At 44.7% G+C, this 13,937-nt stretch overlaps 1 protein-coding gene across 1 annotated transcript in view; it reads right to left on the bottom strand.

Moving 5' to 3' along the window:
- Nucleotides 1-13,937, bottom strand: part of LOC140069225 (NACHT, LRR and PYD domains-containing protein 3-like) — a 185,768-nt gene that overhangs the window by 66,047 nt on the left and 105,784 nt on the right. The gene's annotated exons all lie outside the window — the stretch shown is intronic.

The raw sequence follows: 13,937 nt of genomic DNA, 5'->3' as shown, positions 1-13,937 counted from the left end.
CCTGCAGCTGCCAGGATTTTAGTTTCCTCGTTGTTCCCTTTTGAAGGCTATAACATTTTCGTTTTTTTCCGTTATTTGGGCCATGTGACGGCATTTTTTTTGCGGGACGAGATGCTTTTTCCAGTGTTACCATTTTGGGGTTGGTATCACCTATTGTTGAAAATTTTGGAACTTTTTTTGAGGTCATGAGTAGAAAAGCATCAATTCTGTACTGGATTTTTTACTTTTTTTTTTTTTGTGTTCACCGTATAGCCTAATAATCCTGTTATCTTTATTCTATGGGTCGATACGATTACGGGGATACCAGACATGAATATTTTTTCTTATGTTTTACTAAATTTGCCAAATAAAACACTAATGTGGGGAAAAATCTATCATTTTTGCATCGCCGTCTTCCAAGTGGCATAACATTGTTACGTTTTTGGCTACAGAGCTGGTTGATGGCTTGTTTTTTGCGGGACATGTTGTTCTTTGCAACAATATCATTCTGGAGTACATATGTTTTGTTGATCACTTTTTATTGCATTTTTAGTGGGATATAATAGGTAAAAATCATAATTTTTGGCGGGTTTTTAACGTTTTTTTTTACGGCGTTCATCATATGGGTTCAATAGTTATTTAGTTTTATTCTATGGATTGTTACGGACGCGATGATACTATATATGTGGGGTTTGTGTTATGATTTAGACTTTTTTGAGTGTTATATGTCTCTTTATATGTTTTGGGGCTTATGGGCATTTTTAGTGATTTATAAAGTAATTTTTTATTGAAAAACATTTTTTTTACATTTTTTTACATGATCCACCATGGGATATGAACAAGCAATCATCTGATTGCTTGTTCTTGATAATACTCTGCAATACTAATGTATTGCAGGGTATTATCAGTGCCAGCCTATGCAGATGCATAGGCTGACACTTTGCCTTTAAGATGACGTCACAGACGCCATCTTAAAGGTAAACCCTCCAGGCTTCTCTGGGGTCCCGATCGGACCCCAGAGGTGCCAAAACAGCGATCGCCCCCCCCCCCGAAAACGGTGCGAGGGGGGGCCGATTGTGATGTAAAGACCCCCAGAAGGCATGTTAAATGCCGCGGTCGCGTTGACCGCGGCATTTAACGGGTTAAACACCCGCGATCGGAGCCCACTCCGACCGCGGGTGTTAGCCGGGGATGTCAACGGTAGATTACCGTTTAAATCCCGCGGCTAACGATGCCGGTTCGGCTGCTATACAGCGCTGAACCGGCATCGTCTCTGCGCAGTAGCTGTACTGCGCTGAGCGCTATTCGCGGGACTCAGCGCAGTACAGCTACGGCGCAGAGCGCTAAGGGGTTAATTCTCTGCACCATTATTATGTCTGTATTGCTGACAGCAGCTTGTTGTTGCATCTCTACTAATATTTCCTATGTCTTCTATATTACATTATATTATGTCATACAACGTAGGTGAGATTGGAATCAACTTCCAGTGTCCAAAATATGAGAGAAAATTCTTGTTGTATAAATACAATACAATCTATCACAACACACATCTATCTGACACTTATAGGCCCTAAGTTATATTATACAAGGGACTGTTCATATTTAAAAAAAAAAGGACAATACAACCAATTTCTGTGTAAGGCTGCATTTACACTAACGTATGCCCGCACGGCTAAGGCTGGGAGCAGGAGTTGGTCTCCAGGGGATTTTGACACCCTAGGGAGAAGAGAGATACGGTTTATTACCCCTTCTCCACTCCTCACCGCATAGCGCAATGCAGAGAGGAGAAGAGCATATGAAAAACTGATTGTGAGGACGCACCCTTATAGATGCCTTAAAAAAAAAAGTTAAAATGAAAAAAAAAGTTTAAACTTTTATTGCATTTTAACTAGCTCTATGGGGCACATTTAGTAAGGGTCCGCATGGCGCATTTTTGTCGGGTTTCCCAACTTTCTCTGTTATGTGCCGCATTTATTTGGGGTCTTTGGCGCACGTTATCAGATTTTGGCCGCAATTGCGCCGACTTTCATGCGGCAAAATCGGGGGGGGGGGGGGGGGCGGGGGCGGCACACGCACAACCTGACTGATTCCGACTAAGCGCAGGATTTAAAATTCAAATTGTGTCACAAGACAATGCACTCGCATACGCCGGAAAGAAGAAGGTGAACTCTGGCGGACCTCAGTGTGGAAGCGACACATGCAGGATCTCGAGCTCACGATCTTGAAGAATCGCGACGGACTTCAACAGGGATCCTGCGGGGACCGGGTAAGTAAATGTTGCCCCATGTGTCCTGAAAAAAACCACAGTGGAAAATATTAATGTAGTATGCAAACAGTCGCTTATGAAAATTGTCCGGTCACTAGTGCTTTTTCAGGCCGCATCACTAAGGGTTAAATCACAAGACATACACAAAAAAAAAAAAGAAATTAAAAGGAGATCACCATCATTTCCTCTCACTCAACCCAGCAAAGCAGACAGTAAGCAGATAAGAATGTATCCAATACAATAAGTCCATGAGACATACGGTAATGAGTTGAAAATATTAAACATTCAAGAAACTAAACAATTCTTGTAATAATGGTAAAGATCACAATGTAATGCAAATTTTTTCATTGAGTTATTTACAAGGTATTCCTGGTGTCTCCAATCAGCGACCCCATACTTTTTCTAACTTTTGTGCATTTCCCACTCACTTGTATTCTAGGGAATGGGTAGTGCTGGAAAAGATTATGGGGCACATTTACTTACAGGGTCCCCGTAGTTCACAGAAAGTGCATTGTCCGACTATAATGTACTGTGCGGCTATTCACTAAGATTGTGCAACATCCCCCACCGGAGCCTAGCCTTTCCTTGGGGCCTGGAGACAGCTGGGCCCAGAATACCGGAGTGGCTGGCGGTTGCGGCCTAAGGCGCGCTGATGTCACGGTGCTTGGTATGGGGACCGGAGGGCTGTCCTACAGCCTGGCAGGTCTCCAGCAGGTGGTGTGTGCAAGATATATGGAGGGAGAGGCTGATATACTGGTTCTCCCTGGGGCAACCCCTGATTGTCTGTAAGATAGGTCCCTGGGTAATGGATGGGGAAGCCTGTGGTCGTAACAGCCGTATCCAGGGATCAGACGGAGGCAACGTTGTGCAAAATAACGCACGGTTCTTTATTGAACAACAGCAGGCAATGGGCCTAAACTATCTTAGAACAGATGCGGGTTACTGGAGTGGTCATGGAGAGTGGTCCTCAGGAATAGGGCACCGGCCTGGTAGTAGATGCTGGGATGGAGCTTTGTCCAAACCGTGGAAACTGCAGCTCTGAGTCTCCTGACTCTGGTCCAGGGATTAAGTTAAAGGGTATTCCCATCTGGGCATTTACATATAGGCTACATGCACACTGCCGTGAGCCCGCCGCACCGTGGCACGGCGGGCACACAGCAGCGCGGGGAGAGGAGGAGGTGGTGAGCGCAGCTCACCCCCGCCCCTCTCCATAGTGATATATGGCCGCAGCGCCGTAATACGGGAAAAGATAGGACATGTCCTATCTTTTCCCGGGCTACGGAGCGGTAGGGAGCCGTGAGCCCATAGAAGTGTATGGGGGACGTACACTCACCGGCCACTTTATTAGGTACACCATGCTAGTAACGGGTTGGACCCCCTTTTGCCTTCAGAACTGCCTCAATTCTTCGTGGCATAGATACAACAAGGTGCTGGAAGCTCCTCAGAGATTTTGCTCCATAGTGACATGATGGCATCACACAGTTGCCGCAGATTTGTCGGCTGCACATCCATGATGCGAATCTCCCGTTCCACCACATCCCAAAGATGCTCTATTGGATTGAGATCTGGTGACTGTGGAGGCCATTTGTGTCCAGTGACCTCATTGTCATGTTCAAGAAACCAGTCTGAGATGATTCCAGCTTTATGACATGGCGCATTATCCTGCTGAAAGTAGCCATCAGATGTTACAGGGTACATTGTGCTCATAAAGGGATGGACATGGTCAGCAACAATACTCAGGTAGGCTGTGGCGTTGTACCAAGGGGCCCAAAGAGTGCCAAGAAAATATTCCCCACACCATGACACCACCACCACCAGCCTGAGCCGCTGATACAAGGCAGGATGGATCCATGCTTTCATGTTGTTAACGCCAAATTCTGACCCTACCATCCGAATGTCGCAGCAGAAATCGAGACTCATCAGACCAGGCAACGTTTTTCCAATCTTCTACTGTCCAATTTCGATGAGCTTGTGCAAATTGTAGCCTCAGTTTCCTGTTCTTAGCTGAAAGGAGTGGCACCCGGTGTGGTCTTTTGCTGCTGTAGCCCATCTGCCTCAAAGTTGGACGTACTGTGCGTTCAGAGATGCTCTTCTGCCTACCTTGGTTGTAACGGGTGGCGATTTGAGTCACTGTTGCCTTTCTATCAGCTCGAACCAGTCTGCCCATTCTCCTCTGACCTCTGGCATCAACAAGGCATTTCCGCCCACAGAACTGCCGCTCACAGGATGTTTTTTCTTTTTCAGACCATTCTCTGTAAACCCTAGAGATGGTTGTGCGTGAAAATCCCAGTAGATCAGCAGTTTCTAAAATACTCAGACCAGCCCTTCTGGCACCAACAACCATGCCACGTTCAAAGGCCACAAATCGCCTTTCTTCCCCATACTGATGCTCGGGAGAACTGCCGCCATGTGATTGGCTGATTAGAAATTAAGTGTTAACGAGCAGTTGGACAGGTGTACCTAATAAAGTGGCCGGTGAGTGTATATCGGCCGCATATACGTCCCCCATACATGTGTGTGAATGCAGCCTTAATTGAATTCATTTGTAATATGTAAACATTTCTTCAATTGAATGTTATTAAAAAAAATGTTCCTGTGTGAAGATAATTTCTCATAAATGTAGTCATAAGGTCCCTTATAAACTAGATGGCTTCCTCGGATACGACCACCTCATATTTTGGCAGCAGTGGCCAGATATGTGCTATTGAGTCCTGCCTGACTTCCTGTATTCAGCGATCCACAGGACGAAATGTGCGATATTCATTAATTCCTCGTACACTTAATATTCAGAAACCTTTTGTTTCTTTGTGTTTCTTCAGCAGAGGTGGCCGTAACCAAGGAGTCAGTCTGGTTTATATGGGACCATAAGACTACATTTATGAGGAATTATTTCCACCCAGGTACATTTTTTTTTAATAACATCTAATTGAAGAAATGTTTATATATGGCAGATTAATGAAACAGAATGTGAATGCCCAGAACAGTATACCCCTTTAAGTGTCAGTACTGAAGGTTACTAACAGTCTCTCTTTACTCTGTATGCTGGTATATCTCGAGGGAGAGCTGGTGGTAAAGACCTCTAGCCCCTTCCTGTCCAGGGGTTTTATTATCCTGGTCAGATGGTGGCTACCTCTCCAATCACACTCCAGTGTACATTGTAGAAACATTGGTTGATATCTCGCATCCGGATCTACAGCTGCTGATTACCTAATGACCCATGGCTAGAGCCTACTAGAAGGTTCATGACTCCTTCTGACAGCTCCTAACCTGGAGAGGACGCTGTTCGCAACTACCAACCTGCCTATGTATTGGCAGGGGTGTTGCAGATGTGTCTCTTTCCCGCTCAGGTCCAACCATCTTTTGATCAGTCAGACTGTCTGATGGCACGCCCCCTAATTTGTGTCGCATGGAAGCCAGCGGAGCTGTGCCAAAAAAGGATTGCGTGTGCCACAATCCCAGTGCACCCACTACTTAAATACCTGTGGAAGCCGTTTTAGCCCCGAAAGGTGCACAGTGCAGCACCCGACCCTTAGTAAATGAGCCCCTATGAGTGCATTAAAACTTTATTCAAGAATCTTAATAATATATCAGCACAGTACACAGTGATATGCAATTTTGTGTATAGACTATGTATAAAGTAATCCTGGTGCAGAGCAGTAGAATGTATCTAGTGTAGGGAAGTTATTCAGTTGTGAGGTGTCCCCTTAAAACCTAGTATAGTCACCAAACCCATATGTCACTGCTATAATCAGGAACCCGATGTATAATACTCCAGCAGTGCCAGTTGTGGAGAGAATAACCATTATGCTGGCAAATTTCCTCTTTAACAACCTCAAAAGGCTGTTTGATACTCTTCACTCCTTACTAACACCAAAGGTGCAGCCACCTGCCACAGGCCTGGGGGCAAAAGATCTGGTCACCTACTTTAACCCCTTAGTGCTCAGTGGCGGATATATCCGTCACTGAGGTAATGCCGACTCGGCTCTGGATCGGAGCCGAACCGGCATCGGGAAACACGGGGTGCCAGCTGTGACTAATAGCCGACACCCCAGTGTAACACCCGCAGACGGAGTGGGCTCCGATCAGGGGTGTTTAACCCGTTAAATGCCGTGGTCAGTGCAATCGCGGCATTTAACCTGCCTTCCGGGGGTCTTTTCTACACGATCGCCCGTAGGCACTGCCTGAAAGATGCCGTCTATGACGTCATCTTTCAGGCACATTGTCAGCCTATGCATGTGCATAGGCTGACACTGCTAATACCCAGCAATACAAAGTATTGTAGAGTATTATCATGAACAAGCAATCAGATGATTACTTGTTCATGTCCCATGGTGGAGAAAGTAAAAAAGTAAAAAAAAAAAGTTTTCCAATAAAAAATACACTAATAAATCATATAAACAGACATATAACGCAAAAAAAAGTCTAAATCATAACACAAACCCCACATATATAGTATCACCGCGTCCGTAACAACCTTTTACCTATTCAATCCCACAAAAAATGCTATAAAAAGTGATTAAAAAAAAACATATGTACTCCAGAAAGATAATGTTGCAAAGTACAACATGTGCCGAAAAAAAAACAAGCCATCAACCAGATCCATAGCCAAAAAAATAACAATGTTCTGCCACTTGGAAGACAGCAATGCAAAAATGATAGATTTTTCCCACATTAGGGTTTTATTTGACAAATTTAGTAAAACGTAAGAAAAAATATTCATGTATGGTATCCTCGTAATCGTATCGACCCATAGAATAAAAATAACATGATTATTAGGCTATACGGTAAACACCAAAAAAACTAAAGTAAAAAAAAAACTGTACAGAATTGATGCTTTTCTACTCCTGCCTTCAAAAAGCAACTCACCCCGCAAAAAAAATGCCATCACATGGTCCCAATAACGAAAAAGCAAAAATTTTATAGCCTACAAAAGGGACCAATGAGGAAACTAAAATCCTGGCAGCTACAGGGCGCTCCTTCCCTCCTGAGCCTCGCTGTGTGCCCATAAAACAAGTAACGGCCACAAGTGGGGGTCTCAGGAGAAATTGAAGAACAAATTGTATGGTAGGCTTTCTCTTTAAGCCATAAATAAACGGGCTGATGCTCAGCCGAACATGGGTGGAAGAAAGGGGCAGACGACCCGTCTCTCCAGGAGTCGGGAGCGACCGGTGCCTCCTCCAGCCCTGTCTCTTTCACCCCCAACACCAGGACCCACGTTTACTGTGGAGGGGCCAGAGGTCACTCTGCCGCTAATGGAGTGGGCCTCATCTGAACCACAACTTTCTATGCCACCTTCGCCCCTGCTTCCTCATAATGAAAAAGCGAAAGGCCCCCCTGAAAATGAAGGAGTGGGGTCCCATAAAGGCTGCTTGTCATGGGGTCCTTCTGGAAGATCCCAACCACAATCGCCTCGGCTCTCTCAAGTCCTATCGCTGAATGGTAGTTTATTATCCACACCTCAAGGGCTATCGCCCTGTTACTCAGGCCTTGTCTCACAGCCCTCTCCCCCTCTCCCTCGTCCTTCCCCCCCCCTCCCTCCTCCCCCCCGAAAACGATTCTTGCTATAGCACCTCTGGGGTCCGATCTATGACGTCATCTTACAGGCAGAGTGTCAGCCTATGCATGGGAATCTGAGGAAGCACTAAGTCCTAGCGCGAAATGCGTTATTCCAATTTTTAATTGTATGAATCTTTTATTGTTTTATCGCCATTTATGGCTTAAATAAAAAAGCCTTTTTAAGGAAAATCTTCCGAGTAAGTCAGCGCCTGTCTCATGTGCCAAAACTTGAGGAGAATAATAACAAACCCTATTCGGATGGTCTTGAAACTCAAAAAAAAAGTCTAAATCATATCACAAACCCCACATGTATAGTATCACCGCGTCCATAACAACCTGTAGAATAACAGTAAATAATTATTGAACCCGCACGATAAACGCTGTGACAAAAAAACTGTTATAAACCTATGATTTTTACCTATTCAATCCCACAAAAAATGCTATAAAAAGTGATGAAAAAAAACATATGTACTCCAACATGATACTGGTGCAAAGTACAACATGTCCTGCAAAAAACAAGCCGTCAACCAGCTCCGTAGCCAAAAAAGTAAGACGGCGATACAAAAATGATAGCTTTTTCCCCACAGTAAAAAATAAGAAAAAAATTCATGTCTGGTATCCCCGTAATTGTATCGACCCATAGAATAAAGATAACATGATTATTAGGCTATACGGTGAACACCAAAAAAAAAAAGTAAAAAAATCCAGTACAGAATTGATGCTTTTCTACTCCTGCCCTTTTCAACAATAGGTGATAACAACCCCAAAATAGTAACACTGGAAATAGCATCTCATCCCACAAAACAAATGCTGTCACATGACCCCAATAACGGAAAAGCGAACATTTTATAGCCTATAAAAGGGGCCAATGAGGAAACTAAAATCCTTGCAGCTGCAGGGCCCTCCTTCCCTCCTGCGCCTCGCTGTGCGCCCATAAAACAAGAAACGACCACATGTGGGGGGTCTCTGCACTCGGGAGAAATTATAGAACAAATTGTATGCTGTTTTTTGTTTTTTTGTTTTTTTAATGGAAACGTGTAAATTTTAGGGCTCAATGAACATATAAGGGCACAATTTGACCATTCTAAATTTCACCTCCATTTTGATATAATTACTATGAAGATCTCAAAGGGTTAACAATCTTCGTAAAAGCTGTTTCTGATAGCTTGAGGGGTGCAGATTTGAAAATGGGTTGGTTATATAGGGGGTTTTGATGCTAAATATGTAAAATTTCATTCAAAACAGTATTTATCTCCAAAATAGTCAATTCTGAAAATCCGGGAAAGCGATATTCAATTTGTAAGCCGCGTGACATCAAAATAAATTATCCAGACATTTCAAAAATTATGAAAATGTAAAGTAGACAAATGGGAAATGTTATTCAGCAACTTATTTAGGTGGTAAATCTTCTGCCTGAAAACGCAATGATTTCGCATTTTGAAAATGGCAAATTTTTCAAAAAATTCATCATGTTTTTCTTTTTTTTTTTTTGTAAATAAACGCAAAACTTATCAGCCAAAATTTACCACTAAAATGAAGTACAACATGTGGGGAAAAAACTGTCTCAGAATCATTTAGATCAGTTTCAGTGTTTGAGATCAAAGAGGAAATCTTGAAACGATCCTGACAACTTAAATCAATCACCTTTCTTGGTTGTCAGCTTCAACTCTATATACCCTTCTGGATGTGCTACATGATAAAGGGACACTCTACCGCTGGGGATTCCCCTTTTGGTTGACTGCCAAGAAAGATGGATTTTCCGCCTCCATTCAATTCCAAGAGGATCTTCCGGCCTTCTGTGATGTTTTCGAACTGGATCCTCCCGATCTGCCTGATTGGCCCCAGCAACCGATGGCATCAGTATTACCTCCAACATGGTAGCCAGTTTGCCCATCTAAAAGCGGCAGAGAGCTCCAGACCTGAACAGATCCCCGACGCCTTTAACACCTTTCCGACATTTGACGTAATAGTACTGCATCGCGGGAGGTGCGTTCCCGCAAAATGCAGTATTATTACGTCAAGCTTCTGGCGCCGGCTCTTGAAAGGAGCCGGCGCCAGAAGCTGCGGGTGTCGGCTATATATTATAGCCGACACCCGCGATCGGAGATTTCTCCAATCGCGGGTGTTTAGATGAGCGACGTGTTAGAGGCATTTAAAGTGCATTTAAAGGCAATCACGGCGCTTACCGGGGGTCCGCAGCTCCGATCACAGCCCCGGGACTGCCAGTCTTCTGCCTTCTGGCAGGACCCGGCTGTAAGACATCTGTATTGCATTGTGTAACCTGTAAAAGTGCTTGAACAAGTGATCAGAAGAAGTAACTGTAAAAAAAGTAACTGTAAAAAAAAAAAAGTGAAAACAATAAAGGTTTTTTAAAAATAAATAATAAAAGAAAGTGAAAGTCCCCCCAAACACCACATTTCCCTGTACACAAGTAATAAAGTATAAAAAAAAAACCACTAAATCACAAAAAAACCCCCACTTATTTGGTATCGCTGCGTCCGTAACAATCTGTACAATAAATCCTAATCATAATTGGACCCGCTCGGTGAACGTGGTTAAAAAAAACTTTTTATCAAATTGCTTTACAAAAAATGTTCTAAAAAGTGATCCGACAAAGTTACAAGCACCAAAATAATACCACTTGTCACACAAAAAATAAGCTCACAACCAGCTCCGTCAACCAAAAAATACTATAGTTATGTCGCTATAAAAATGGCAATACTAAAACAAATGCAATTTTTTCTATTTTTCCTTCAATAAAATTGGACAAATATAAATAAAACTATATATTGTTCAATAAATTTTATTTATCATAACCGTAAGCAGCAATGACAAATATTTTACATAGAAGTAGAAAGGAGACATAAACTAGACAAAAAGAATAAGAGCTTGTGGTTTCTTATTTGGTTGGTAGGAAAATATTCGTGTCCAATATCCGTTCACGTGGTGAGAGAGACCTCGTGAGTCCTGTTGGATGTCTGCTTGGGGCAGAGCATGGCGAGACAGGCCAATGTCAAAGTCCGTATGAACGAAGAGCTGACAATTCTTACTCCTCGTGAAGGGCGCTTCGGGTCTCTGTTGGGGTTGATATTATGCCCCCAAAGGGAAGTCAGGGCTTTTGTGTATTGATCGGTCATGGACATTTTAGGCGTAGGAGCGCCTCTGACAGGCCTTCTATGAGCTGAGTAAACAAGGAGTTCTGATGCACGTCAGATGTTGGAGACATGGGTGCTTGGAATGAAGAAGTAGTGCTTTCTTGACTAAGGGCTGAGGAGAGGACACTACGGCAGGGGATTGGGTTGCCAGGAACCAGTGTGGAGAGAGTGCTGGTGAATTAAGCTGCAGAGCTGTAGGCGGGATCTCCCACAGGTGCGAGGCCCTGGATGACTGGCTCAGGAGGTATGGCCCACGCTGTGGTGTCTGGTGTAGGGACGGAGTATTTGGCGGGAGGGACTCCGGGTCCAAGCATGGAAGGGACAGGTTTATGACTCCACTGTTGGGGCGTATTGCAGGTGCTGGTGGGCAAGGCGTAGCCGGAGCACTGTGACCAGGTGGGCTGGGTTGCCCAGTTCTGCCTGGGGACCTGGTCTCCTCTTGTTCCCCAGCATAGGGCTGTGAGGCTGGGGTCTTGAGTAAGGGGGGTGAGCAAGGGCCCCATTCAGAAGGGGGGAGGTGCACCTCCGCCTCCACTGTCTTCTGGCGTGTAAGAGGACATGCCGGGGCAGGAGGATCTTTGGGAAAAGAGGCTGAACGGGGCATTCCTGGGGGATATTCCGCTGAGCGCCTCAGAGAAGCTGAGGCACCCGCATGGCCGTCAGGCACATCTTCTGCCCCGACCGCACGTGGCTGTATAGGGGTCTCCAGGGAATCTGCAACATTCACTGACCTGGGTTTTCCCTCCGCCGGGAGCCGCTCGGCTGTTGTGGCTTCTCCTTCCTGCGGCATTCCGGGAGCCACATGTGCCGCGGTCATGACAGTTCGGGAGTCTGTCGGCGCCACACGCGGAGAGGCCGTGCATGCTGACGGCTGCGGCATTGGATTCTCCTGCGGGCAGCCTTGTATTCCACCCAGGCCGTGCGGAGAAGTTTCACCACAGACTGGAGGTATGTCCGGAGGGCCTGGGGACTGATGTGAAGCCTGGATCGGAGGTCTGCGTCGCAGTCCTGGAGCAGCCATTGCTTAGGTGACTCGTGTTGTCGCGGGCCGGGGCTGCAGGTAGCGGCCGATACCTTTTGGTGAGACCCGAATTGTGGGGACTGCTGGTAGCTTGGAGACCTTCCTCTTCTTAGGACCCATGTGTGGGTACAATTTGGGGTGCTGGGTCGGCTTGTAGCTACTGGGGGCCTAGGAAAGAGACGGAGCTAATGTGTCCAACGTCCGTTCGCCTCCATGGCCAAGCCACTCCCCCAAATAAAACCTATATAAATGAGGTATCACTGTAATCGTAGTGATCCGTAGAATAAAGATAATATATTATTGTTATGCTACAGTGAATACTCCCCCCTCCCCCCAAAAAAATGCTAAAAATCCAAAACAAGAATTGATGATTTTATTTTCCTCCACACGTAAAAAGTTAATAAAATTGCTTCAATAAGCTAAAAACCCACTAAACTGAAGTTTTTTTTTTACAGTGCATCTCGTCTTGCAAAAAATAAGCCCTTATTTGTCTAAATTGCTTAAAAAATAAAGATTGTATAGCCTATTCCCAATGCGTGTTGTTATAGAACGGTGCGGCGGGTAGTGACAATACGGTTCAGACACAATGATTGGGGAAAGATGGTGGCTGTTCCTGACGGCCATCCATCCTGCCCCATGGACCAGAAGGGTTATGTCGCCCCCACACCCCCCTCAGTTCATGATCACTGCTATTGGCTCATCAATTCAGACTAGCCAATAGAAGCGAATTTACTTATGACGTCAGTAATACCGGTCACCATGTCTGTAGACACGGTGATCGGGACAGGGTGGCGGCTGTTACTGACAGCCACCAATTTTGCCTTGCGGTCCAGAGGGGTTTTGTTGCCCCCCTCTGTCCATGTTTGCCGCTATTGGCTGGTCGATTTGGTCCAGCCAAAAGCCGCAATATTCGTCACAATGGGCATCGCTAGGGTGAATACTTGGCGATAATTTCCCTACGAAAAACAAAAGATATGGTACAAAAGCGTTGGCCGTGCGCATTGTACAGATTACGCTGTACAACTCTTACCAGCTGTTCAAATGTGCAGGTCCTGCCGTATCATTTCTCCATTTTCAAGAGGAAGATATTAGGAAACTAATATTGGGACAAGAAGGACGGGGCCCCAGTATCTCTGGTTTAGATGTTCCTGTGTTTTGCCAGGACAGCATTTTCCCGGTGAATTCTTCTGCTTCTAAAGGTAGGACTCAATAAAGAGTCTGTTCCAAAAGAGGAGTTAGGATGGACATTATATACTACTAAGAGACCTGCGACACCTCCAGAGTGACAAAAGTTTAGTTGGTCCCCTGGTATATTCTACCTCCTTATATGCAACACATTCACAATTCACGCCCAACCTGTTGTGAATTCATTTCGGTAAAATGAATAATTGTAACAACTGTTAGGTCCCGTTGCTCCCTATACCCCTCCATTATTTCATAAGGGGCGCCACATAACGGGCACTGAACTTTCCAGAAATAATTGCAATTTCCATTTTGGACTCCATTGCACATCATATTTGGAAACCACCTATGTGTTCAAAATGCTCATTTCACCACATGTATTACACTACACCACATATTACACCATGCTAAATTCCCCAAGGGGTGTACATTCAACAATTAGGGTCACTTTTCGGGTTTTCCTCTGTTTTGGTACCACTACAGCTCTCCAAATGTATCCTGACACATGTAAAGGATGATTGTCAAATCTGGCTTCTAAAAGGCCAAAGCCCCTCTTTCCCTTCTGAGCCCTACTGTGTACCCATACACACTTTATGCAAAAGTGGTGCAGTTCTGTGCTTAGGAGAAATAGTTTTACACATTTATGGGGGTTGTTTCATCTTTTATCCCTTGTGGCTTAAAAAAAATTGGGGTAAAAGTGACTTTTTTGAGAAAATGTTCACCTTTTTTCCTTTTTGGGGCCTAATTGAATCAAACACCTGTTGGGGCAAATACACAA

The sequence above is a fragment of the Engystomops pustulosus genome, chromosome 7, assembly GCF_040894005.1.
Source record: "Engystomops pustulosus chromosome 7, aEngPut4.maternal, whole genome shotgun sequence".
In the NCBI taxonomy this organism is placed as follows: domain Eukaryota; kingdom Metazoa; phylum Chordata; class Amphibia; order Anura; family Leptodactylidae; genus Engystomops; species Engystomops pustulosus.
The sequence above is the reverse complement of the archived record's forward strand: the minus strand, read 5'-3'. Positions and strand labels throughout refer to the sequence as shown.